This window comes from Somniosus microcephalus, chromosome 3 (assembly GCF_052327205.1).
Source record: "Somniosus microcephalus isolate GS21.2 chromosome 3, FLI_Smic_1.0, whole genome shotgun sequence".
Taxonomy (NCBI): Eukaryota; Metazoa; Chordata; class Chondrichthyes; order Squaliformes; family Somniosidae; genus Somniosus; species Somniosus microcephalus.
In genome coordinates this window covers 114,479,469-114,507,403 of record NC_140989.1, presented here as the reverse complement: position 1 = coordinate 114,507,403, position 27,935 = coordinate 114,479,469, and the positions used below count along the sequence as shown (strand labels likewise).

Below are 27,935 nucleotides of genomic sequence, written 5' to 3'. Positions count from 1 at the left end.
ACCCTTGGTTGAGAACCCCTGCTTTAAATTATGCGCAGTGTCAGTATCTGAGCTGATGGCTTTGAGTGACAGTGTGTCTTCATCTTCACTTCCACCAGGTTCAGTTCCTGGGTATCTGAAAAGAAAAGGGACAAGGGTTGGGTTGTGGTGGAGGGAGTGGAGAATGTAAGAGGTGCATGCTTACACCATATACAACTCGTAAGTCAGAAGAGAGTTCCTGCTGCCTCCGGTTGTGTGCCACCATCTCCTGCAAGAGAGAGAGGTGTGTTGTGAGTGTCGTGCAATCTGTTTGGGTGATGTGGCTTTCATGGTTGAATAGCAGCCAGTATGTGCAAGCTGTGAGATGTGGGTGTGAGCCTTGCAATAGTGCTAAGTGTGTGAGGGTGAGGTGAAGCTATGAATGTTAGGTATGAGTCCTGAATGATAGAGATTGTTGGTAGGTGAGTGATGGGGTGGTGGTGAATTGAGCAGTGGCTGAAGCTAGTGGCGCAGTTGGTAGGATATGGGATTTGAAGATGCATTTACTGAGCTTGACTACTCGTGTGAGGTCATTAAACTTCTTCTGGCAGTGCATCCAGGTCCTTCGGGCTACACGTCTTGCATTAATCTCCACAGTTATCTGTTCCCACTGACTCCTCATCGTATGTCCAGAGGGCCTCCTGCCGCTCTGAGAATACAGGACATCTCCTCCTATCTACTTCCCCCACCAAGGCCTCCAGTGCAGCGTCTGAAGACCTGGGGGCCTGCTCTCTCCCATGGTCAGCCATTCTCCTCTCTTTCCCAGGTCAGATTCAGATATAGAGCGACTCCCAGCACCTGCTCCAGCCACAATGCACCTCCCCTTTAAGAGGTGCAGGCTAGCTTTAAGTAGTGCAGGCTAGCTTTAAGTAGTGCAACTTAGTAACGATATTGGACCCCCTGCTGATGCATGCAGCCAATGAACAGCACAGGTAGCACTGGCTGCATGTAAAAATCATTATAATGAGCAGGCAGCACAAAGTTGGCATGCTGCCTGTGCTCCACTCAATGGGCGTGGATTAATCACGTATTGCGATCCCTGCACCTGTTTTCGGGGGCTAACCAAGTTAACGAGGTTTAATGATCAGCACTATACAACTCCAACATTCATAACTCTGCTTGTTGATCCTACTTTCAATCACTTTTACCAATGAAGAAACAGATATCTTTGTTACTTATTTTTTCACTGCAAGCAGGATGCCAACCAATAGACAGAAAACTCCTGTTTAATCACTAGCAAAATAACTATTTTCCGAATGCTCCTAATTCCCAGTTTCAACATGTAGCTTAACCAGCAGTGTGAGATTGTAATCTTGTGTCAAAGCTGTTAACAATCTCACCAACGCAGTTAATTCAGGGCAGTCGGAAACAGCCACCTTGAAGCTTATTTCGATTGAGTGGATGAAATAAAAAGAACTTGCTAGTGTGAAAACATAACATTTGTTAACTTAGAATGTAAAGGCCTAGAAATTCAATTGCAAAGTGCCCATGGTTTGGGTGTTACGGGTGCTGTTTTGAGACGAAAATGCCATCTGAGCAGTATGCGCACAATTCTGGTGCAGGCCGCGCCAGACGCCATCTTGGTGAGGGTGGTAGCGTCGGCGCTGAGAGCGTGCTCCAGAAGTATGTGGAGTCGGCAGATCGTGGCATCAATCAGTGTGCAATACTGACAGCGCTGCCATTTTCATCCTCTACGCTGGAAGTAGCACTGAGCTCTGTTAACCTCGCACAGCTGAACATGCCTTCAGCAGCTGCAAGGACCCGCTATCAACGATATTTAAAGGGCTCATCAACCACTCTCAGGTCAGTTGCTGATTGATTTCTACTGGCTCTGTGTAAGTTTGCGGCACTGTTTGCAGATTTCTAGTTATTTAAAGTTGGTGAGGTGACAGGCAGAAGTGCTACAAGTGGAGAAGGACTTGGTTCTGACTTCAAGGGTTCTGGTCAGACCACTTGCTCCCAATCATGGGTGCTCTAGTTGTCATCCCCCTTGGCCTGCAGCATGACAGGGAGATGGAGCAGAGGCAGCAAAGAAGAGGAAAAGCTACTCACAGAGGGAGGAGGAGGGGGAGAAGGGCTCTCAGCAGGAGGCCTTACCCACCTAGTATCTTCCGAGAGCAATTCTCTTACCTCAACCTGAGCAAGGAGCAGTGTGTGTGGTGTCTGCACTTTACAAAGGAGGTGCTCACAGAACTCTGCCACCTCTTGCAACCAGACCTGCAGCCTCACTCCAGGGCAAGGACAGCGCTGCCAGTGACTGTGAAGGTGACCATGGCCCTGAATATCTTCGCGTCGGGACCCTTCCAGGCTGGAGCAGGCGACATCTGTAACATCCCACTGCTTGCTGTCCACTGCTGCATAAGAGAGGTGACAGACGCTCTTTATGTCAGGAAAGGGGAACTTCATGGAAGCAGGCGGAGCGTGCACGTGGCTTTGCCAGAATAGCGGGCTTCCCCATGGTGCAGGGCACCATCGACTGCATACACATAGCTTTGCAGGCACCGCATCTAAATGCTGAGATGTACTGCAACCACAAATGTTACCACTCGCTGAATGTGCAGTTGGTGTCTGACCATACTCAGCACATCATGATGGTGAGTGCCCAGTATCCTGGCAGCAGTCATGATGCTTTTATTGAGCGCCAGTCCGCTGTTCCCTCAGTCTTTGTGCCACCATGACATACCAGAGGGTGGCTACTGGACAACAAGGGCTATCCACTGACCACCTGGCTCAAGACTCTGCTGCACAACCCAACCACTTGTGGATATCATGCGTAGAATGAGTGTCATGCTGCCACACGGAATGTGATAAAGCAGACCATTGGTGTCCTTAAACAACGCTTCTGCTACCTGGACCACTCTGGAGGAGCCCTGCAGTACTCACCAGAACGTGTCTCAAGATATGTCATGGTTTGCTGCATGCTCCACAACCTCACCATCATGAGGGCCCAGCCCTTGCCACCAGGCTTACCAGCTGAGGAGGAGGAGGAAGCGGAGGAGGAAGAAGTGGAAGTGGAGGAAGCAGAAGTGGAGGAAGTGGAAGGGAGGAGGCAACCCAGACAGCCCCTTTCTGCCCAGGATGTCCGTGATTGACTCATGCAACTGCGGTACATGTGAACTCAATCCCAATTCCCCATTCAACAATTGTCCCACACCTTCCCTTCCTTCTGTTACTGACCTCTGGCCACAATGCTGAAATAAAAGCCACCACAAAAGAAACATTCCAATCCAACTTTATCCATCAATCCATCCAATATAACCTAACAAAGTCAACTAATCACCCTTGTGCATTCCCTTAGTGCCTGCCTTCAGTGTGCCTTTGCCTGTCCTAGTGCTCCTGTGAAGTGCTACCCCAGTGGCTGCAGCATGGTTGGTGCAAGGCTGCTGACTTCCAGTGGGGGAGACTGCAAAACGGCCTTGCAGGACGGCCTCGAACACCCCTGGGCCTAGAAGGCACGGCTGCGGACTGCACCACCTCGACATGGATGGCAGCAGTCTGGGCTGGCTGACAGGCAATATCAAGGGCACAGACGGAATGGCAGTAGTGGGAGTACGAATGCTGTCATCTTGAGAGAGGATAACAGGTTCTTGCTCCATTGAGCCACTGTCACTCCCCCGGGTGGCACCTTAGCCTTCCTAAGCCATCTGTTGGAGAACAGATTGCTGGACTACTGTGACACCCTGCAAGCCCCTTTCCACACTGGTAAACCTAGCCACGATGGCAGTAGTCTGAGCTTGCATGGTAGCAAGCTGAGCCTGCATGAGAGCGGTATGAGCTTCCACTGCAGACATAGGGTGGCTTGTGTTAGTGCTGCAATGGAAGCTGAGACATCAGCCGTCAGATGCTGCATGATGTTTGGGTCCACAAGTGCACTAATGGTCTCCAAGCCCTGTGCAATAGGTGCATGCTTACACCATGTACATCTTGTAAATAAGAAGAGATTGTGGGATGTGAGAAGGAGCATAACATAAGATAACACCGGCATCTTGTACTGTTTCAGCCGTGCCGCCAGCCCCACGCTCAGCCATGCCCCTCCCAAGAATGGCCAGCACCGTCTCCTCCATGGGGGTGAGGTGATGCTGGTGAGCCTGTCCCCTGCCGGTTAGGTTCTGTTGGTGCACCACCGTTTCCTGCAAGATAAAGGGAAGTGTGTCAGTGAGGGTGGTGCAATGGAGCATGTGAATGTGAGGTATGAGTCGTGATTGATAGAGATTGTTGGTAGGTGAGTGATGGGGAGGTGGTGCATTGAGCAGTGTGTGAGGCTAGTGGTGCAGTTTATGGGATATGGTATTTGAAGATGAATTCTTCTTGACCACTCGTGTGAGGTCATTAAATTTCTTCCTGCAGTGCATCCACGCCCTTAGGCTACACTGCTGGCATTCACCATGGTGGCTATCTGCTCCTACATTGCTCTATGCCTGGAAGGCCTCCTGGCACCATGTGAAAAGAGGACCTCTCTCCTCCTATTGACCTCCTGCACCAAGGCCTCTAGTGCTGCATCAGAGAACCTTGATGCACGCTCTCTCCCCTGTTGTGTCATCATTAATTGATGTTTTTGCACTGTCTTCCTCAGCCAGTTCAATGATCTGCTGCAGACAGAATGCACCTCCCCTTTAAGAGATGCAGACTGCCTATATGCAGTGCAAGCTAGCTTTAATTGGTGTTGGTCTCGCCTGAACTGGAGCCCCGTGCGGAGCGTTCAGCCACTCTGAAGCGTGTTCAGCACTAGGCTGAATGCCACAATCATGAAAATTAGCTGGCAGCATAAAGTTCGCATACTGCCTGCAGTCCTCCGAACACGTGCGGGTTGCTAGCGCATCGCAATCCCTGCACCCGTTTTCGGGGGCAAACTAATTTCTCGGCCTATGTTTCTGCAAAATATAGACAACAAACTCATAATAACAAAGCTGGTTTATACTATTTTGATAGTGCCGACAGTACTGGGCTAGAAATTCGTGGCTTCAGCACCACCCCGTAGCGCCATTAAATGGCGCTAAAATGCCAGCCGCTGCTCATTCACCAGCTGGTGGCAGGTTCCGTGGCGGCCACCGTTTTCGTGCTTACCTTTGTGCTGCCGATAACTGGCAGTGCCATGCTGGACAAAATGGTGGTGTTGTGACGTCAATTGGCGTGCAATGCCGACTTAATGGCACTAACGCGAACTTCAACCCGCTGGGTCCTAAGCACGGTAGGTAAACCAGGCGCCCAAGCAGGCTGACAGTGGTGATGTCAGCACCTCTTAAAGGGACACAAACATCTTTCAGGTAAGTTTGTATTCAAGTTTTTGGACACCTTTTTGATTTTATTGAAGTAGTGGCCTATTGCAATAGGTGTTAAAAGTTTTTTAAGTGTGTAGAGAGTGCTGCTGGGTGCTTGCAGGGGCTCGGATAGTAAATTAAGGGGGAAAAATTTGGTATCTCCCCGTTTGGGGCGCGATTATCGGCCGTGCGCAAAGTTTAGCACCTGGCGCTAATTATCGCCTCCGACGGCAAACTTGGCTTTTATCGCCCCTGGAGGTGATTGGAGCGCTAAATCAGGCGCTGCACACCTCTCTTAAGGCGCAAAGGCCGAGGAGCGAGGCACTAACTCAGAGCGCGGGCGCAGCGCAGGTGATGTCAGTTAGCGATGGAACACAGACACACTAGAGAGGCCGACCCTGTTCTGGACAGTAATGGTAAGGTCATTACCTTTTTGTCCTCTCTCCTTCCACTTGTCCCTCAGAACACCAGCCTTTGACACTTTCAATCCAACTTACTAAATCGCTGCACTCATTCCTCCCTTACTGCCACCCTGTCCTCACGCTAAAGCCACTCTTGTACCTCCCTGCTTTTAAATGGTGATTCACCAGCTGAGGAGATGGACCCTCAAGCTGCCAGTGGGAGTGAAGCTGCAGGCGAGGAGGAAGATGAAGCCGGAGCATCCGCGCCACCCTCTCCCGAGGAAGCCCATGCCCACACTGGGAACACGCCTTCCCTGGAGGGGAGCAGGGGGGAAGGGGCTGATGTGGGTGAAGCTCCAGGACCCAGCAGGCTGCAGTAACGCAATGGGGGTAGGGAAGCTCGGGGGCCTCCTCCTTGGAGGGAGAGTATGCCAGCGAGTCCTACTGCACTGGACGCAGAGGAGGAGCGGCTCATCGCTGAAATGCACACCCAGGCGGTGGACATGCACATTGAGCTCATGGGTGCAGTGGGAAGGGTGCCCGAATGCATTGAATCACTGGCAAGGAGTGTGGAGCACTTTGCTGTAGCACAGGCGGATGCCATGCAAATGTTTAGTGCTGCAATTCAGTCAGTGGCTGGTCTCATGCAGACTCAGATTGAGGCCACGCGAGCACTGACTGCTGCCATCCTCGCTGGTTCGGACACATTTCCCCGGGGCTCTCACCGCGCCGCAGCAGGCCAGCAATCTGTGCCCCAGCAGATTGCTCCGGATGCTGAAGTGCTGCCCCATGGGAGTGCCAGTGTGTCGGTCGAGCAGGGAGTTGCTGTCCTCTTTCAAGATGACAGCATTCCTGCTGCCACCACTGGCACTTCTCCACTGCACTTGCCAGCGCCTGTAGGACAGACTGCTGTCGCCCATGCAGAGTTGGTGCAGTCTGCAGCCGGGCCCTCCAGGCCCAGAGCTGGTCGAGGCCGTCCTTCAAGGGCATCTGTAGTCTCAGGATTTGACATTCAGCAACCTTCCACCAGCCTTGCGGTAGCCACTGGGGTCCCCTTACGGAGGAGCAGTAGGGTGGGAAGGGGGGAAGTGCACAAGGGAAGGAGATCACCCTCGAAGGGCAAAAAGTAGGAGGTGTGACAAAATGTTGCTCATTTTTTTATTAAAGGTCGAGGTTCGTGGTTCAACTTTTGTTTAGTGTTTTGGACATTATCGCCAGGTTGTGAGAACCAGCTATGTTAATGACTGTTTTTTTGTGTATTTTCTATTAGTTTGTCATGAGGAAATGACACACACAGAGTTTGTAAAATAAATAAGTTTTTGTATTCAAAATATACATGTTTGGTCTTTGCAATTATTGCTGCCTTGGCCGGCTTAGGGGTTGCGGGTTGGTTTCATTCATGTTGTTCTCAATGGCAGAAGCCATTCCCTTAGCAGGGGCCTAGAAGCAGCTTGCTATCAGCCGTTGACGGACGGCCCTTCCAGTTTCTACATTGTGGGCCTCCCTCCCGCCTTGGTGCTGCTGATGATCATCTCCTCTTCCTCCTCCTCTTCCTCCTCCTCCTCTGGAGGTGCTCCAAGGCCTGGTGGCATTGGCTGGGTCCTGAGGATTGCCAGGTTATGCAGCATGCAGCACACAACAACGAAGTGGGAGACTCACTCAGGTGAGTACTGCAGGGCTCCTCCAGAATGGTCCAGACAGTGGAACCGTTGCTTGAGCACGCCAATTGTGTGCTCAACGATGTTCCTGGTAGCTTGATGGCTCTCATTGTACCGCAGCTCAGCAGGGGTGTTGGGCGTACGGAGCGGTGTCATCAGCCAGGTGCACCGTGGATATCCCCTGTCCCCGAGAAGCCAACCACTTGGGTGATGTGGTGCCTGGAAAAGTTCTGCCACAGTAGTCTGGTGCAGGATGTATGCATCGTGGCTGCTGCCAGGATAGCAGGCATTGACAGCGAGTATCAGCTGCCTGTGGTCACAGACCAACTGCACGTTTAAGGAATGGAACCCCTTTCGGTTGCGGAAATCCTCTGCATTCTCATGCGGAGCACGCAAAGCCACATGCGTGCAGTCAATGGCACCCTGCACCATGGGGAAGGCTGCTATCCTCGCAAAGCCCATAGTGCGTTCATGCTGCTTGGCCGGGGTCATGGGGAAAGGGATGTACTCTCGTCTCTTTTTTTAGAGGGCATTTGTAACCTGACGGATGCAGCAATCAACCGCGAACTGGGAGATATTGGCGATGTCCCCAGTAGCTGATTGAAATGAGCCGGTGGCATAAAAGTTGAGAGCCACTGTCATCTTCACTGCCACTGACAGAGACGTCCCGCTCCTCAGTTGAGGCTGCAGATCTGGCTGCAGCAGGTGGCAGGGCTCAGTGACCACCTCCCTGCTGAAGCGCAGCCTTCGCAAACACTGCTCCTCAGACATATTAATGTATGAGAATTGTTGGCGAAATACCCTGGGAGGGTAAGGTCTCCTGTACCAAGGCCTGTTGGCCCTCCTCCGTCTGGCCATGATTGCCACTCCCTCTCTGTGTCTCTTTGGCCTCCGAATCTGCTGGAGCAGGACAACGCCCCCAATTAGTGCAGCCCACATAGTTTCTTGGCAATCAAAGTAATGAAGGTCAAAAACCAAAGTACCTGCAAAGTTATGGTCAGAAGCCAAAACTACTTCACACAGCGTTGATTCAATGCAGAAGTCCCTCTTTCTCTCTCTCAAAATCTCTCTCTCTCTCTCAGAACGAGTGGTGCAAAAATGTCTACCACACAAAAAGCCAGGAAGATGCCGCCTTTAAATAGCGCCCCCCCAGCCCCACAGCAACTGGGAAGCGTTCCAGTCTACCTGTCGTTGGTTGCGCCAGGTGGAAAGGAGGGGGGCGCCACTCAATTTCCATTCAGGGGCGCCACAAGGGCGTTGCACGCTCAAATCTGCGTGCACAGGAGATCGGGCGGTATTGTTTAGCACCGCCACAAAATGTCGGGTCAATTTTGCGAGAGGCGCAGATATCGCCGCGCCCGGGCGCTAGTTGCTTTGCGCCCCATTAGCGCCCTCTTAAGGCGCTAACAGGAGGTGCAAACCAACTGAAATTTTCCCCCTAAGGCTTTTGAGAAGACACAAAATGCTGCAAATACTCAGCAGGTCACACAACATCTGTGGAGAGAAAAACAGAGTTCACGTCTCAGGTTGAGATGCTGCCATTTCACATTTACAGCATCCGCTCACAGTCGGAAGAGGAAGACACAGAAGAGGAGGAAGCAGATGGAAGGATGCATCCCAGACAGCCCCTTTGTGGCCGGGATGTCCAGGATGAAATCATCTGCCTGCGATTCCAGTGACCACAACCCCAATTCCCCTTTCAACATTTGTCCCACACCTTACTTTCCATCTGTTACTGATCATCACAACGTCCTCTTGGCCACGATACTGAAATAAAAGCCACCACAAAGCAAACTTTCCAATCCAGCTTTATACATCTATCCATTCAATGGAACATCAGGAATTTAATTCATCACCCGTATGCATTTTCTTATGGACTGCCTTGTGTATGCCTTTGCCTATCCTACTGATGTCACGCAGTGCTACCCCAGTGACTGCAGCATGGCTGGTGGAAGGCTGCTGACTTTCAGTGGGGGATACTGCAAATGGCCTTGCTGGTCGACCTTGAGGAGCTGGTGGCTGGGAGTGTCAAATCAATCTTCTTCTTCTTGTTCTTCTTCACTCTCCTCTCCCTCTTCTTGGTCGACGACTGGCTGGGCAGGCTGTATTTCTTGGGTGTGTGAACTAAGGAAGGTACAAGGGTGGAGTTGTGGTGATGGGAGGGCAGGAAAGAATGAGGTGCATGCCAGAAGGAGGATAACGTATAAGGATACCAGCATCTTTTATCCTTTCAGCCCCGCCGCTGGCCAAGGGCTGAGCCATGCCCCTGCCAAGAATGGCCAGCACCGTCTCCTCCAAGGAGGTGAGGTAAGGCTAGGAATGGGAGATGTGCCTCATGCTTGTTGCAGATTGTTTGTAGGTGAGTGATTGGGGGTCCTGCATTGAGCAGTGTGTGAGGCTAGTGGTGCAGTTGGTAGGTGACGGCTTTTGAAGATGCATTCACTGATTCACCACTGACTAGTGGTCTGAGGTCATGAAGCTTCTTTGGGCACTGGAGCCAGGTGGTGGGGGCGACACTACTGGCAGTGACGGCCTCGGTGATGTGGTCCCACATCCTTCTTTCTGGAGGGCCTCCTGGCCCCTGTGGGTAGAGGACCTCTCTTGCAGCGTTGACCCCCTGCACAAAGCTGGAGTGCTGCGTGAGAGACCCTGGGTGTACCTTCCCTGCCTTGCTGAGCCATTTGTGTTAGTGCGGAAGCAATTTTCCCATTTTTGGAGGTTAGGAAGGGAATTCTACTTTAAGCGCTGAATAAACACATTTGGCACATCTTCTTAAAGTTCCATTTTTTCTTGAAAGGCCGAAAGGGCTGAAAACTGCATTGTTACACTCCATTTTATTTTGTATTAGTTCTGAGTGCATGGCTCCATTAAATCACAGGCCTTTTCATTGCCCACAATTCCTTGTGAGCTCCACAGCCTAGAGGCTGTGGGAAGCTGCAATGCCGCACCTGGACAGGAACTTTGGGTCGGATGCCTCCAGCAATACCACCAGGAGGGCATTACACGGAAGGTAAGTGCTGCACCACCAACCTCCAGCTCCTCCAGACAAATTTAGCCCTGTTAGCGTTGTGGCCATTTTCAGCGCCTGTTAACTCCAGTTGCCAGTGACACCGGCAACTTTCCTGGCAAACACGAATTTCTCCCTCAATGAGTTTAGATAGTTTGGAATTGTGGTTAAGGTAATATCGGAGTCCCAAATATTGGCAGAAGTGATTTTTTGCTGTACAAATAAGCAGCAAGGAGTTCCTTTCAGTCTGTGACTGACGATGGAGAAAGATCATGGAAAAACCGCACAGAGGCCTTGTTAGCTACCTTTTTTTTTGTCTGTGGGTAACATGTCTACACAGGGCATCATTGTGTCAGTCACGATTACCACCTGTTCGGTGCTTGCCTTCAGGTTTCATCACCTCTGCAAGGATTAAGCAGCCATCTGCAGGAAGTAGAGTCGACTGCCCTGGAGCACCAACTGTCAGGTTGTGAATTTCAGAACGTAATTGCTGTTTGCACATAAACAAAACTCACTTATCTCTTCTGCAGTGGAGATCAGAGTCCTGTGAATCACATTGCTCACACACTCTGCACTGTGAACAGCATAATGGAGATTCTGCTGTCCATTGCAGACTACAGCTGCTTTGTTTAGGAACATCTCCATAGTGCCTATTATGTTGTATAAGCGTACATTTTTACAAGTCTTTTAATTATATTTTTTCCTCCCATGGTTATATTTTCCCACAGTAATCCTTTAAAATGCTCAAGCACTGATCATACCCTTTTCAAGGCTTGTGCAGCACGTTGCAGTACCATGTACTTTAATAGAAAAAGCGACTGGAACACTGGTTTTATTGTACCTCCGATCCACGAGCACTCTCCATTAATAACACAAGCACTGTGAGAGGCCAGGAAAAGTACATACTATTCCAGGCTCAATGAGTTTCCCAGCTGCACATGTGCTATCATTTTTATCAACGGCAGGAGAAAGGGTTGATGGCAGCTGATTCAGCCATAGGACAGGATGGTTTAATACTTGCAGTGAATTCATTTGCAGACATGTTATTTAGTGGTACAACATAATGCTTTATTTCTCTCTGAAAACTTTTTGTACTCAGGTCAAACATCATAAAATTGTAAAATGACCTCTGTGTCATGTGATGTAGAAACTTGCGGTGATGACGGCCATAATGGTGGCAGTGATGCAAGATATGAACACTGGTGAACGTTAAAGCAGCTGATGCTGTATCAATGAACACCTTTTAGAAAGAGATGAATGAAAATCTAGTTAGAAACAGGATTGGTGATTATAGGAAAAGAACAGATAGAGATAGAAGGGAAGATTCATAGTTTAGGGTGTAGGATTCTGGAATTTTGATTGATTTCCCTTTGATGGTCTGGGAGAAACTCTGAAGAACCATTCCCGAGCAGAGCAAATGGATGGAGTAGAATCCAAAATAGAGAATGGATCACACAGCCTCAGAGAATGGAATAGGTTTGATGGGCTGAATGATCATTTCCTGTTCCATGTTTTCTTATATTATTATGTTAATTTGAAAGAGGATAGCTCTGAAAGATAAACATGATTTTATTTCCCCACTAGGGACTATTGGGGGTGAAATTGGATAAAGCTTAAGACCAGGCGCGGAGAGCGCGAAGCACAATGTGCTCGTGCCCGTTGAAAAAGTGGTGCAGGCAGCACACAAAATTCATGCTACCTGCTCATTATAATGATTGTAGCACTGATCTCAGTGCCAAATGTGCTGCTGGCTGAATTAGTGCTGAACAGAGGGGCCAACATTGGGTGCAGTGTACTGGCCAATAAAAATTGGCCGAGGCTCTCTGCACTACTTAAAGTGGAGGTGCTTTGTTGCAGAAGCACCTCATTGTCAGTGTGGATGAAGCCATGGCTCAATAGGCAAGAGAGAGAGAGCAAGGAGGTTCTCTGCTGCGGCACTGGAGGCCTTAGTCCTGGGGTTTCACAGATGTTGTCAGGTCCTCTACCCACAGAGGGGCAGGAGACCTTCCAGAAGGAAATAGCTCAAGCTGTCAGTGCCACGAGTGTTGTCCCCAGGACCTGGATCCAGTGCCGCAAGAAGTTTAATGAGCTCACATGAGTGGTCAAGGTGAGTGAATGCATCTTCAAATCCCATATCCCACCAACTGCACCACCAGCCTCACACACCTACCAACAATCTCCAGCAATCTTGACTCATACCTCACAATCATAGCTTCACCTCACACTCACATAATTACCACTGCAGCAAGACTCACACCCACGTCTCACACCTTGCACACACTGCCAGCTATTCAACCATCGCAGGCACATCACCAACACACATTGCACCACACTCACTGACACACTTCCCTTTCTCTTGCAGGCAAAGGTGACTCATAACCGCCACCAGGAGCTGCAGCAGACGGGCGGAGGGGAAGCTTGACTGCAGAACCTCACAGAGCTGGAGGACATAGTGCTGGAGATCATTGAAGCGGCCGTCACTGAGTCCGTGGTGAGAGGCGAAGTTAAAAGCATTGCTGATGATGACGGTGTGCTCATACCTAATCCTTCTTCTCACATCCCACTTCACCCTCATCCCACAGTCGCTTCTCCCTTACAAGCTGCTGATGGTGTATGCATGGACATCTTGCTTTCCCCCCTCCCCTCACCACAACCCAATCCTTGTGCCTTTCTCCTTTCAGATACCCAAGAAGTCCCACTAGCTCAGCCTGTCCCCAAAGTTATGGAGGAGATGAGTGAAGGAGACGAAGAGGCACCGTCACTTGATCTGACACTCCCAGGCAAAAGCTCAGAAAATGGCACTGTGCGGACTTTAGAGGGTAGTATATGTAAAGTCTGTGGGTTGTGCAGTTAATAAATACACAGACTTCAGAAGTAACAAACAAAACAGGTCTTTACTATTCGAAGGTCCGGGCGAATCTGCCCCAGCAATCCTGCTACAACACTTATATACTGGTGTGGTCACTATCGGTATTACGGTATACAGAAGCCAAACAAATAGTGCCACACCTACGATAGCAAAATACTGCAGATGTTGGAAATCCGAAATAACAACAGAAAATGCTGGAAAAACTCAGCAAGTCAGGCAACATCCGTGGAGAGAAATTAAAGTAGTTCCCTTAAAGGTGAACGGTTACATTCAATAGTTCCCTTAAAGATAGACGGGTACATACACTACAATCCTCCCTTTTTAGCTTATTACTTACAGAGTCCCCGTTAAACATACATATCTTCAACTTCTTATAAAACAAATTACAGATATAATCTCGGTGGAGTCAATGTCATATAAAACAATTTACAAATATAATCTCGGTGGAAACAGTTCACAGGTTCAGTCTCTGCGGAAACAGTTCATAGATTCAGTCTCTGATCTTGACTCGTTCCGAACAACATTTCTTTGGTGTAGCCGGATTACCTGGCTAGCGTGACTCCTCCATAGCCTTTTTCTTGACGTAACAGCTTGAACCTTCGTCATGTTGAACCAGCAGTGCGGACTTTTACAACCAACTGGCTGTCTTGACATTTTCCAGTTTTTCAACTAATTTAGCTCCTTTCGTAATGTCCCGCCTGGAATGGTAGAAGTGCTAATATTTTAGACAGTTATTATCTTCTGCTTCTTCTTTTTCTTTTCTGCCTTTTTGAAACTCTCGGAGCTCCTTTCTCGGCTGCCAGCTGTAGCGCCACCAACTCTCTATGTTCCTTAGACCTTAAGTGCTTCCTCCGGATTTCAGCACTTTGAGAGTTTTCATCACAAGCTGGGCAGACCACATCCTCGTAATATTCAGTGTCACTCAACAGGTCATGGTAATATTCGGGTTCGTCCTGAGTTAGGCCAGCGAGAGAGACTTCTTCTTCCTCCTCACCCGTCTGGACGTTAGCTGATGGTGGTTCCTTCCCTAAACATCTTTCTTGAAAAGCCTTCTTCATGCATTCATATTCATCCCACTCTTCCTGGGTTATCTGCCATTCCTTCACGACGGACCTCATTTGTGAGTTCAATACCTTCCTTTCCATCGGTAATTGCGTTATCAGGCTATTTAACCCTTCTACTGAAGTAACGGTTTCCACATTCCTCTGTTCACCTTGACGTGATTCAACGTACTTTTGGCATCCTTGTAAAATTTGTGTTGCCACCTCAGCTATCTCCGTGACTTTTGAGAGCTCCGAACTCGTTCCCCCTGAAGATTGAAGCTCGTGTTCAGATTGTTCCCCTTGCAGAGTCTTGTCCTTCAGCATATGAAGGAGTTGGCTGACCGTTAACTCTTCCCTGGGAACACGGTGGATCAGAGTCTTCTCCATTTCCTCCACCTCTTTCTCCAATACTTCCACCTTACGTTCCTCTTGAACTTTGGCTTTCAGCGCTCGGAAAAGTTGCGCCCTGATGCTCTCTAGTTCATGTTCAGGGACCATTCTTACAGTGTCCTGTTCTTCCACTGAAAGGATTCCCAGTTGAATCTGTTCTTCAAGTTGTTGAACCTCGGTCATTGCCGCCTCATATTTGTCTTGGGTGTCCTTCAATGTTTTTATAAGTTCTTGGACATCCTGTCTTTCATGCTCTGCCATGATTTTCACCTCTAATTTCTCATCTATGGATGGAGCTCCTACCGATGAGTCTGTCTTGGCCTTGAGCTCATCAAGAATTTCCTGCAGCCTTTGGACTTCTTGCTCATGTTCAACCTTTAGTTGTTCATATGCTTCTACTGAAACTAGCTTTTCGGAGGCTGCCGAGTTAACCCCCTCCAGAATTGTAGCCTGGGCCTGTTCATACTGTTCTTTCAACTTCTCACACTCTGCTTGTAAGGAGTCGTAGAGAAGAACTGGAATAAAATCCTGGCTCCCTGAAGATTCCTCTTCCTTTGGTTCATTCTGTAAATATTCTAGTTCCTGAACAACATCAGGGGAATGTGATTGGTATTTGACCACGATGGCTCTATGGTCGCTCTCTGCTTGAGCTAGCTGTCTCTGTAGTCTTTCCAGGTTCTCCCATTCGGTGTCCCAGAACCTTTCCATATTTTTCATCTCTTGTACGAGACGGTCACTCAACTGTTCTAATTGTTGTCGTACTTTGACATAAGTTTGCGTCTGAGCTCGGTGTTCTTCCGTCATGGATGAATCCTTTGCTTGAACAGGCTCAGAATTCTCTGTCAACCTGGAGTTCTGCTCTGCAGCTTTATTCTTCTTGGTACCATAAGTCCTTCTGCATGTCTTCGTTTTCTTTCCCATCGTCGGCAAGTCCCTTTTAGTCTTGTCTTCCATATTCGACTTGGTCTTATCATCATCCATTTCAGAATCTGAGCTAATAGCTTGCACCGAGTCCTCCCTCATTATGGCTTTTAGGTAATGCCATTCCATGTCTATTTTCTTAATCCACTCCCGTCCTAGAAGTGGTGGTCCTCCCTCAGGTAATACGTACAAGTTCATTCTTGGGTGTTCTTTACCCCTATCTCTCACCTTGACTCTTATTTTCCCCACGGGGTATACGTTATGCCCCGTGTATGTCTGTAATACGAACTTGGTATTTCTTAAAGGTATGTGAGAGAATAGCCGGTGGTAGTCCCTTCGGTTGATGACTGATAGAGCTGATCCAGTGTCCAGCTCCATTCTTACTTGGACTCCAGCTATTTTTAGTATAACCCAGATGGCCTGTAGATCTGTTTCTTTACCCACATTGTGGATTCTCAGCCTACCCAGCTCCTGGTTGTTTGGGTCTGAGTCTGAATTCTGTTCGTCTGAACTCTTCTCAGCCACCTTGTGTACCTTGTTGTACTTTTCTTGTGGTGGCTTCCTTTGATTATTGGTCTTTTTCCCGGACCGGCATACCTTCGCGATGTGACCCAGTTTGCCACATTTCCTACACTCTTGGTTCTTAAACCAGCATTGATTCTGGTCATGCGTTGTCTTCCCACAACGGTAGCATTTTGTTGTGCTTGAAGTAATTTGGTCCACCCCGAGTGCCGCCGCCTTTAGTTGCATTTCCGCCGTTCCTTTCGCTGCGGCTTCATGCGATGCAGCTATAAGGACAGCCCTGTCCAGTGTGAGGTCGTTCTCTTCCAGTAGTCGCTTCTGCGTCCCTTCTTTGGACAATTCGCATACGAACTTGTCCTGCAGCGCTTCTGTCAGATTCCCTCCGAACTGGCAGTATTTCGCTAGCCTACGCAGTTCGACCAAGTATTCCGCATTGCTTTCGTCTTTCTTCTGCGTTCTTGCGTAGAATTTGAATCGTTCAGCCAGCATCAGCGGTGTGGGGTTCAAGTGGTCCTTCAGCACAGCCACAATCTCTTCGAAGGTCTGATCCGCTGGTTTATTTGGTGCTATTAGATGCTTCAAGAGCCCGTATGTTTGTGCCCCCATCGAGTTTAGCAATGTTATCGCCTTGTCGTCTTCCTCTATTTTGTTGGCTTCGCAATAGATCTCTATGCGTTCCACGTACGTGGCCCAGTCTTCTATTTCAGAATTAAAGTCGTTAATATTCCCTCGCTTAGGCATTTTTCTTCCTTTGGGAGCAGCACCAGTATTTCTTTAAGTATTCTTATTTATTTGTTTGTTTCTAAGATGGCGGTTTTCCCGCGAAATCAGCGGTTTCCCGCTCTTCCTTTCTCGCCCCGCCCACTTCAATGGCGGTTTCCCGCTTCTGGCGTCTTCTCCGCCTAATGGCGGCTTCCCGCGTTTCTTCCCGGTGGAAGGGGTACGCTTCCCCCACAGCGGACAGGTTCAGCCGCTGGCTGGCTTCCGCACAGCTCCCCTTACTTGGCTATGTCTTTTCCTCCCGCCCGCACGGCTTTACCGGCGCTGGGTACACCCCGTTAACGGAGGACAGTTCAGCCGCTGGACTGGCTCTCGCGCAGTCTCTCTCTCCGTACCCGGCTCTGTCGCTCTCTCACCCGCACGTTCGGTGCTACCGGCCCTGGGTACCCCGTTGGCGGAGAACAGTTCAGCCGCTGGACTGGCTCTCGCGCAGTCTCTCACCCCGTTTTCGGCTGTGTCTCTCACCCACTCCCGCACGTTCGGTTTTGCCGGCTCTGAGTACCCCGTTGGTGGAGAACAGCTCAGCCGCTGGACTGGCTCCTCGCAGTCTCTCTCTCCGCACCCGGCTCTCACCCGCACGGTTCCCGTTCGCCTCCCCAGCCCTCTCGCAGACCGGTGTTTCCCTCCCCGGCTGCGGCTGGGTTTCTCTTCCCGCGCCTACTCGCAGGCTCAGCGCTTCGTGGCTGCGGTCGCTGCCCGGATTTTTCCCGCCGATCGCGGTCCGGCTGTCACCCGACGCCGTTGGACCCGACTTTTGGCCGGCACAGCTCCCCCTTGACCGAGGTCGAGTGCTCTACCCTTATCCTCCGGATACTTCTACACCTTCCCCTACTCACAGTCTCTTCGGCCGCCTTGTTCCCTGCTGATCGGCTCACTCCGCACCGTGGTAGAAGGGTAGTCAGTGCCTGTTGCTAATGGAAGCTTTTGTTGCTAAAGTCTTCCACCTTTCTCCTGCTGCAGCCTCGTGTTTTCTTCCAGCAGCACGACGAGGGCGGTTGCCTCTCTTCGACGCTCTTCTTGCTTTGGTAATCTTGCCGCAGGGTACGATCGGACTCGTCGCCACTGTAAAGTCTGTGGGTTGTGCAGTTAATAAATACACAGACTTCAGAAGTAACAAACAAAACAGGTCTTTACTATTCGAAGGTCCGGGCGAATCTGCCCCAGCAATCCTGCTACAACACTTATATACTGGTGTGGTCACTATCGGTATTACGGTATACAGAAGCCAAACAAATAGTGCCACACCTAAAGTAGTTCCCTTAAAGGTGAACGGTTACATTCAATAGTTCCCTTAAAGATAGACGGGTACATACACTACAGTATAGAGGTGGGATCAGCATGTGGTTAGTCACCAGGCACGAGTGGGCTACAGCCAGGCCAGGGGGAAAGGGTAGCTTGGGTGCCAGCTCCCCGGAGGGTGAGTTCGCGCACGAGTTCTGCTGCACAGGACTCAGATGATGACCTCGATGGAGTGGCCTTCAGATGAAGGGTGATGGGCATGCACACACAAATGCTTTGTGCAATGGCAGGCCTGCCAGAGAGCCTCTTGTCAGTGTCAAGGAGCATGGTGGAGTCCGGCTCCAACATTGCACGGGGTTTTGCGTGGAGCTTGAAATCATGATTTTTAGGATGGACATGATGGGCAACTCCATTAGAGAACTTGTGGACCCAACCGTGATGCTGGGTGTGATGGGCGATCTCGTAGCTTCCATTACAGCATAGGCGGAAGCGACCTAATCTCTCAGTGCTGCAGTGGAAGCTTAGACTGCTCTCCTGCAGTCTCAGCTTCCTGCCACGCAAGATCAGACTGCTGCCATCGTGGCTGAGTTTACGAGTGTGGAAAGGGGCTTGTAGGGTGTCACAGCAGTCCAGCAATCTGTCCCCCAGCAGATGGCTAGGAATGCTGAGGCACAACCCCGGGGGAGTGGCAGTGGCTCCTTAGTGCAAGAACCTGCTGTTCTCTCTCAGGATGACAGCATTCCTACTCCCACCACTCCCACTCCATCATTGCCATTGCTGCTGCCTGTCAGCCAGCCAGCCCAGACTGCTGCTGCCCACGCCAAGGTGGTGCACTCTACAGCTGGGCCTTCTAGGCCAAGAGCTGCTCGAGGTTGTCCTGCAAGGCCATCTGCAGTCTCCTCACTGAAAGTCAGCAGCCTTCCAGCAGCCATGCTGCAGCCACTGGGGTAACACTGCGTAGGAGCACTAGAGTAGGCAAAGGAATAAAAAAGACAGACACTATAAGAATGCACAAGGGTGATTAGTTGACGTTGTTGTGTAGTATTGGAATTGATAAGTTTATAAATTATGTTTGGACTGTTTGTTTTTTGGTGGCTCTCATTTCAGCTGTGCCCAGGAGGACTCTGTGATGTTCCGTGACAGAAGGCTGTTTGCTATGTTTCTATATAGAATGTTGTATTGCCTTTTCACAGTTTATCCCATTTCAGATTAGAAGAATAAAGGAAAGTATGGGACAGGAAAATACCATTCAGCCCATCAAATTCATTCCTTTCTCAGATTCTACCCCACGCACTGTGTGTGGCTAAGGTTTTTTCTACTTCCAATATGCAGTACATCTGACCAACAAGGAGATAAAAAAAAAGAAGTTCCTCACAGATGATTCACAACTTGTTTTTTTAATTAATTCTCGGGATGTGGGCGTTGCTGGCAAGGCCATTACTAGTTTCCTGAGAAGGTGGTGGTGAGACTCATTCTTGAACAGCTGCAGTCTGTGTGGTGCACTCCCAAAATGCTGTTAGGTAGCGAGTTCCAGGATTTTGACTCATTTATCAGTTAGCATAAAAGATTATGAACCTACTGAAAATCTTTAAGCGATGGATGATACTTGGTGGGGACTGAAATTCAGAGTTTAGTCTACATTTGAAGAAGACATTGATAACGTAACTGGAGCATAATCACCCAGAAATATTTCAGGTCTTTGTTGTCTCTGTGCTCATCTATAACAATGGCTACTTTAGTGAGGTATTGGAGGGCTGCTGGTGTCTAAAAGTAAATAAGGCAGTGGGCGCATGGAGGTAATGAGTCTCGGTTTGACTGCTGCTCCCCTGGGATCTCCTTGACAATATAAAAGATCCTTTAGCGAGACGTTGAGAGAAATGTAGAAGTAGGTTTCCCACTTGTGCACCCCCATTCCACTCTGATGGTATATGGTGCAGAGAGACCAAAGAAAGTGCTGGAGGCAAGGAATAGGATTAAAAGACCTTAAAAACGAATGTCTCACCTGAATAAAAAAAATAATCATTTTAATATCTGGAAACCACATCCAAAAAAAGAGGAATATTTTCTATATTAAATATATCTTCCAAAGAAAGGAACAGATGAAAGGGGTGATTCAGTGAAGGTAGCATACCCTCACACTCCAGGAGTCTGCCTGGTGCCAAATTCAATAAGCTGCAATTTTTTGGAGGCCTCACACAGAGTGTGCAGGGGCCCGATTACCAGCTTTTAATTTTAGGCAGTTTTAGTAAATTGATGCCGATAGCCTTTTTCACCTGTTCACTATATCAGCACTGCTCCCCTGTATAAAACAGGTACTGTTGGATAGGCTTTAGGAGTTTGATTTTTAAAGGTGCAATTGATAGTTTAGTGAAGTTCTGTAGTAGCATTGGGCTAGAAATTCGTGGTCTTAGCGCAACTCCGTAGCGCCATTAAGTGGTGCTAAAACGACGGCCGCCGCTCTTTCGCCAGCTGCTGGCGGGTCCTGTGGCGGTCGCCGTTTTTGTCTTTACCTTTGCGCTGCCAGTAACTGGCAGCACCATCGGAACAAAATGGCAGCGTTCTGATGTAAATCGGCATGCATTGCCGACTTAATGTCACAAGCGCAAACTTTGACCCTAGCGCAGAATTCAGCGCTGGATCCTAAGCATGCTGACAGTGGTGATGTCTGCACCTCTTAAAGGGACACACACATCATTCAGGTAAGTTTGGACTTTTTTTAAATTTTATTGAAGTGGTGGCTTGCTGCAATAGATGTGAAAAGTTTATTAAGTGTGTAGAGAGTGCTGCTGGATGCTTGAAAGGGCTCAGATGGTAAATAAAGGCCTTTGAGAAGACAGAACATGCTACGAATACGCAGCAGGTCACACAACATCTGTGGAGAGAGAAACAGAGTTCATGTCTCAGGTCGAGATGCTGCAGGACCAGTTGAATATTTCCAGCATTTTATACTGTCATTTCACATTTACAGCATCCATTTGCAGAGGGAGAGGAAGACACAGAAGAGGAGGAAGCAGAAGAGGAGGAATTAGACGTAAGGATGCATCCCAGACAGCCCCTTTGTGGCCAGGACATCCAGGATGGAATCATCGGCCTGCAGTCCCAGTGACCACAACCGCAATTCCCCTTTCAACATTGGTCCCATACCTTACCTTCCATCTGTTACTGACCATCACAATGACCTCATGGCCACGATGCTGAAATAAAAGCCACCACAAAGCAAACTTTCCAATCCACCTATGTATGCCTATCCATCAAATGTGACATCAAGAAATCAACTTATTACCCGTATGCATTCTCTTAGTGACTGTCTTGTGTGTGCCTTTGCCTATCCTACTGATGTCAGTTAGCGCTACCCCAGTGGCTGCAGCATGGTTGGTAGAAGGCTGCTGACTTTCAGTGGGGGACACTGCAAATGTCCTTGCTGGTTGACCTTGAGAAGCTGGTGGCTGGGAGTGTCAAATCAATCACTTTCTTCTTGTTCTTCTTCACTCTCCTCGCCCTCTTCTTGGTCACCCACTGGCTGGGCAGGCTGCATTTCTTGGGTGTATGAAATGAGGAAGGTCACCAGGGTGGAGTTGTGGAATGGGAGGGCAGGAAAGCAGGAGGAGAAAGAAGGAGGATAGCATATGAGGGTACCAGAATCTTGTATCCTTTCAGCCCTGCCACTGGCCAAGGGCTCAGCCATGCACTTGACAAGAATGGCCTGCACCGTCTCCTCCAAGGAGGTGAGGTGAGGCTAGGAATGGGAGATGTGCCTCGTGATTGGTGCAGATTGTTGGTGGGGGAGTTATTATGGGTGGGGGTCGTGTATTGAGCAGTGCGTGCGGCTAGTGGTGCAGTTGGTAGGAGACGGCCTTTGAAGATGCATTCACTGACATTGACCAGTGGCCTGAGGTCATGAAGCAAATTTGCACTGGAGCCAGGTGGTGGGGGCGACGCTGCTGGCAGTGACAGCCGCGGTGATGTAGTCCCACATCATTCTTCCTGGAGGGCCTCCTGGCCCCTGTGGGTAGAGGACCTGTCTTGCAGTGTTGACCCCTGCACAAAGCTGGAGTGCTGTGGGCGAGACCCTGGGTGCCCCTTCCATGGCTTGCCATTTGTGTTACCGAAGCATACGAGAGCATGGGCCTTACACTAAACATCCATAAGACAAAGGTCCTCTACCAACTTGCCCCCGCCACACAGTACTGCCCACCGATTATCAAAATCCATGACAAGGCCTTGGACAACGTGGACCACTTTCCATACCTCGGGAGCCTACTATCAACAAGGGTAGATGTCGCCCAACACCACCTTCAGTGTGCCAGTGCAGCCTTCGGTCACCTGAGGAAGAGAGTGTTTGAAGACCAGGACCTCAAACCTAGCACCAAGCTCATGGTCTACAGAGCAGTAGTAATACCCGCCCTCCTGTATGCCTCAGAGACATGGACCATGTACAACAGGCACATCAAAGCACTGGAGAGGTACCACCACGCTGCCTCCGCAAGATCCTGCATATCCATTGGCAGGATAGGCGCACCAACGTCAGTGTTCTCGCTCAGGCCAACATCCCCAGCATTGAAGCTTTGACCACACTCGATCAGCTCCGATGGATGGGTCACATTGTCCGCATGCCCGATACGAGACTCCCAAAACAAGCGCTCTACTCGGAGCTCCGACACGGCAAGAGAGCCCCAGGTGGGCTGAGGAAACGCTTCAAGGACACCCTCAAAGCCTCCTTGAAAAGGTGCAACATCCTCACCGACACCTGGGAATCCCTGGCCCAAGACCGTACAAAGTGGAGGAGAAGCATGCGGGAAGGCGCCGAATACCTCGAGTCTCTTCACCGGGAGCAAGCAGAAGCCAAACGCAAACAGCGGAAGGAGCGCACGTCAACCCAAGCACCCACCCACCCGCCCCTTCAACCACCGTTTGCCCCACCTGTGACAGAAACTGTAGGTCCCGCATTGGACTCATCGGTCACCTGAGAACTCATTTTTAATGTGGAAGCAAGTCATCCTTGGTTCCGAGGGACTGCCTAAGAAGAAGAGTGCTGAAGCATTTTTCCATTTTTTGAGGTTAGGAAGGGAATTCAGCTTTAAGAGCTGAATATTCAGATTTGGGACTTCTTTTTAATAAATATTTTTTTAAAAGGCAGGAAGGGCTGAAAACTGTAATACTGTAGCAAAGTTAAGATTTAAAAGTAAGGTTGTCTGTTAAAAATAAGATCGTATTTTTTCATATCCAGCTATTCACAATATGTATTAATGATCTAGACGAGGGAACGAGATGTAATATCTCCAAGTTTGCAGACGACACAAAGCTGGGTGGGCGTGTGTGCTGTGAGGAGGATGCCGAGAAACTCCAGTATGATTTGGACAGGTTGGGTGATTGGGCAGAAGCATAGCAGATGCAATATAATGTGGATAAATGCGAGGTTATCCACTTTGGTGTCAAAAACAGGAAGGCAGATTATTATCTGAATGGCAATAGATTAGGAGAAGGGGAAGTGCAACGAGACCTGGGTGTCCTTGTGCACCAGTCGCTGAAGGTAAGCATGCAGGTGCAGCAGGCGGTTAAGAAGGCAAATGGTATGTTGGCCTTCGTAGCGAGAGGGTTCGCGTACAGGAACAAGGTTGTCTTGCTGCAGTTGTACAGGGCCTTGGTGAGACCACATCTTGAGTATTGTGTGCCGTTTTGGTTGCCTTATCTGAGGAAGGATGTTCTTGCCATGGAGGGAGTGCAGCGAAGGTTCACCAGGCTGATACCTGGGATGGCAGGAATGACGTATGAGGAGAGATTGGGTCGATTGGGCTTGTACTCGCTGGAGTTTAGAAGTGTTGGGTGAAAATAAATTCACATCTAATCTGTGGTAAAGTAAAAGGTGCAGTTTATTGAAAACAGAGCTCTGGGAGAAGCGTCTCAGACCCCGCGGCCTGTGCGAGCACCTTCTCTCCTATCAACAAAATTCACAAGCTTATATACAGTACAAGACTGGAGCACACCGATAGCCGTTATTACATTACTTATTCCTTGGCCAATCCGGCCCAATTATGTTCCTTCAAAAACAACCTAATTATAACTTTACATCGTTAGCTAAGCCCCTTCTTTCAGTTCTGTCTTTTATCTAAGTTTGTCCAGTTATCTGGATTGCAGGGTCCATTCTTGCTTCATCATGGCGTCGGCCGATCTGAGTCAGTGACTCGTGATTGGACATGGCTTAAAGGTTAATCAAATATACCTTACATACATCCGCGTGACAGTTGTTACTTCGTAATCCGATTGTTCTGCAAATGTTAACCTTGTTATTGCAGCTTCTCATATCTCCACATGCTTAATCGCTTTTGTAGTTCAGTTTCTGACCATCTGTTCCATCTGTGGTTTCAACTAGTTTCAACTAGTGTCATGCTGTGTCGTTTGACTGCAACATTCAACTGGCTCAAATCCCAACCCTTCAATACCTCATGTTGGTCCCGGTACAAATTTAGATTTTGCCCCGGGATACCAACTACCAATGCCGTTTCTTGCCATCCACCGGGTAGTCACCCTGTATTGAGGGTTGGGCTCAATTGTCCTGAGCTCGTCCTTCGTTGATCATCATGTGACTCTTTACATGTGAGACTCGTCGTCCTCGTCGTCTTCTCCTGTTGCTTGTAGTTCATCTGTCGTTGATAGCAGGGGTTTTATCGCATCTCCAGATGCTACTGGAATGCCGGCGAGTGCCAATTTACAACATACTTTCAAAATTGTTATCATAACACAACATATTGTCATCACTACAACAACAATTATAAATCCATGTATCAAATACGATCCCCATGATCCTCCGAAGAGCCAATCCAACCAACCTTCCCCTGAGGTTTGGTGTAATTTTTTTACCTCCTTTTGTATATGTTCGGCCAAATTGGTTATATTCTCTGAGCTATCTGGTATGTAGGTGCAGCACTCAGCACCTATCATTGCGCATGTGCCACCTTTTTTAGCTAGGAGATAATCAAGGGCCATCCTATTCTGGAGAGCTATTGTTCTCATAGCCACCATTTCTGCACTTATTTCAGACAGGGCTTCAGCTGTGTCATTAGCTACTTTCTCTAATACCGATGCTACAATGGTGATGATCTGCTAGGGAGGGCAAGTGATGGATGTATGGCATCACATATCCCAAATAGCAGGACCCAGTCCAATTTTGTGGAAGCCATGGGTATGCCTTATGCCCACAAATAAAATAGGTCCCGTTATAGGCAGTTAGGTTCATATTCGTTGCGACTGTGGAAAAGCCAGACTCGCCATTACTCCCTGTGATTCCGTTCCATTTCCCCCCACTAGTGAGGTTTGTTAAACCAGTTGTGTTAAACCACCAAACTTCTAAGGGTGAACCTTGTTCGAGTGTTGTCCAATTATGTTTACAACTACTGCTTCCTGCTTCCAGATTCCCCTCTTCCCCTCTGCTTACATTCCTTATCCAACATATCGTCCCAACGGGTCTTCCTACCCCAGTTGTGTTTGTGAGGATAAGGTACGGTGGCTTTTTGCTTATATTATACACGGGTTTGTACCATCCTTCAAACATGTTTAAGGGATATCCTGCACTCCTGAACTGTACTCTTTGTTCCTCCCGTTTTCTGCTCTGGGTGTCGTTACCATTAGTACTACTGCTCGTATTGTTTCTACTAAAGAACCATTCTGCCATTTGAATTACGTTCAATGGTATTGGTCTAAGAGGGATTCCCCTGTTGGAGTGGATTGGGATATGGCTACATACCCAACACGCACTTTCTCCCTTGTCCCTTACATACACATAACTCATATACAAAAACGTATTAACATGTAACTCTCGCTTTTCCCGTGCCGGGTGGCATGTCACTCCGGTCAACGCCACACATATTCCACAAAACAATAGTATAGTCAAATACATTTTAAAGACGTATTAACAATTTTCCAAAGGGTTATTGAGATTGATTGCAGGTATCACCTGTTAAATATACAAATATGCATTTTAGTCCTTGTAGACCTTCAGTTGAGTCCAGTGTTTCCACCGCCCCATCCCCTTTATGTATCTATATATATATATACATGCGCAAGTATCTCCACTAATAAGGACTTCAGTTAAAGCAGCTGCATGTCCATGCTCATCTTCCGAGGCGATTAACAGGTCATCCACGTATTGCAACACAGTGCTGCGATACGGGTTGAGGTTCACTGTTTCTAACAGTGAACTCATTACCCGGTGGAATACCGCCGGGCTGTTATAGAACCCCTGAGGTAGCCTAGTCCATGTATACTGTCTTTCCCCGACCGTAAAGGCAAACGTATTCTGGGATTCCTGGTCTAAAGGTAAAGACCAGAATCCATTAGCTATGTCCTAAACTGTAAAAATCTTGTGCTCCGAGTTCAAGGCATTTAAGATTGTGGATGGGCTGGCCACTATTGGGTGCAATTTGGGCGTTACCTTGTTAATTCAGTATAATCAATAGTCAGTTGGAATGATTTATCCGGTTTGGTGACTGGCCATACGGGTGAGTTGGTCGTGCTTTTGGTAATCCTAATTATGCCCCTTTCTTCCAGATCACGCATTATTTCTTGTACCGCTTCCCGTGCTTCTGGTTTAATAGGGTATTGCTTAAGGGGCTTGTGTTCTGCACCTGGAACCGTGATTGGCTCCGTTTTTACCCGTCCGGTGTCCTGTTTTGTCTTAGCCCAAACCCCTTTCATAATTTTGCATATGGTCCCGTATGGTTTTCGTTCTAGTTCCCAATCCCTGCTCAAAGATGCTGCACTCCCTACCCTAGCCAAATTGGTGCATGGTTTATCTATACTGACCTTGGACCCATCTCCTTTGGACCAAACAATTTTATTTTGCGTGGAGTCCACCAATATATTAAATTCTTTTAGCAAGTCTATTCCTAATATGGTACCTTCGTTATTTGGACACACATAAAATTGGGCGGGGAGGAGTTTTCCTGTTATCTCTAAAACTTGTACTTCACTTTTATAAGCCTTAATTTTTATACCCCCTAATCCTACTATTATATATATACTCCTTGGTTGTCGGAAGGGGCAAATCAGTCAAGGATACTGATGCTCCTGTGTCAACTAACATTTCACACGGTTGGCCCCCTAATAATGCTGCTACATAGACTCGGTTATCCGAGCCTCCTTTTACTGGGGCCGCCTCCCGTCATTGACTCTTCCCTTTTGACTTGAGGTACTCAAGAAAGTCCCTTCTATCCTCCGGACTGAGATAAGCGCCCCGTGTCTGGTCCACGTCTCCTTTCTTCTGCCAACAGCTGTGACTCTGGTGTCCTGGCTTACCGCAATAGTCACATCCCCCTTTCTTTCCACTCCTGCAATCCTTTGCCATATGTCCCTTCTTCCCACAATTATAACAGTTCCCCTGAATCCTCTTGTTTGGTTGTGATGCCCCCCCGCCTGCTGCTACCCTTTCCTGTTTAATTTTTTACACCTCCCTTTTCGGTGTGTTCAGATTCCTTTGCATCGATCTGACATGCCCATTGAACTGCGAGATCATACGTCGGGGCGGCTACTACCCCCATTTTTAGGATGGCTTGGTGTGCCGATGAGAGTCCTTCCTTAAACATCTGGATGAAGGGCTGGTCTGTTCGTTGTGGGTTTGCTTGCCCTGACGATTCGCAATAGGCGTCAAACAATCGTTCTCCATAATCACTACTAGATTCTCCCTTTCTTTGCTTTATTGATTGGATTTTTCCCCAGTTTATAGTAGGGGCCCCAAGTGCTGTTTCTACTGCGATCTTAAAGGGCCCGTATGCTGCCCGCTGTGCCGCCAGTGTGGCACTTGCAGGTACTGCATCCACCCACGCTCCATCTTGCA

The 27,935-nt window shown here is 48.7% G+C and overlaps 1 pseudogene; it reads right to left on the bottom strand.

Annotated features, from left to right (window-relative positions):
• Positions 1-24,538: 24,538 nt before the first annotated feature.
• On the bottom strand, positions 24,539-25,340 carry LOC147121274 (endogenous retrovirus group PABLB member 1 Env polyprotein-like; annotated as a pseudogene).
• Positions 25,341-27,935: the final 2,595 nt, after the last annotated feature.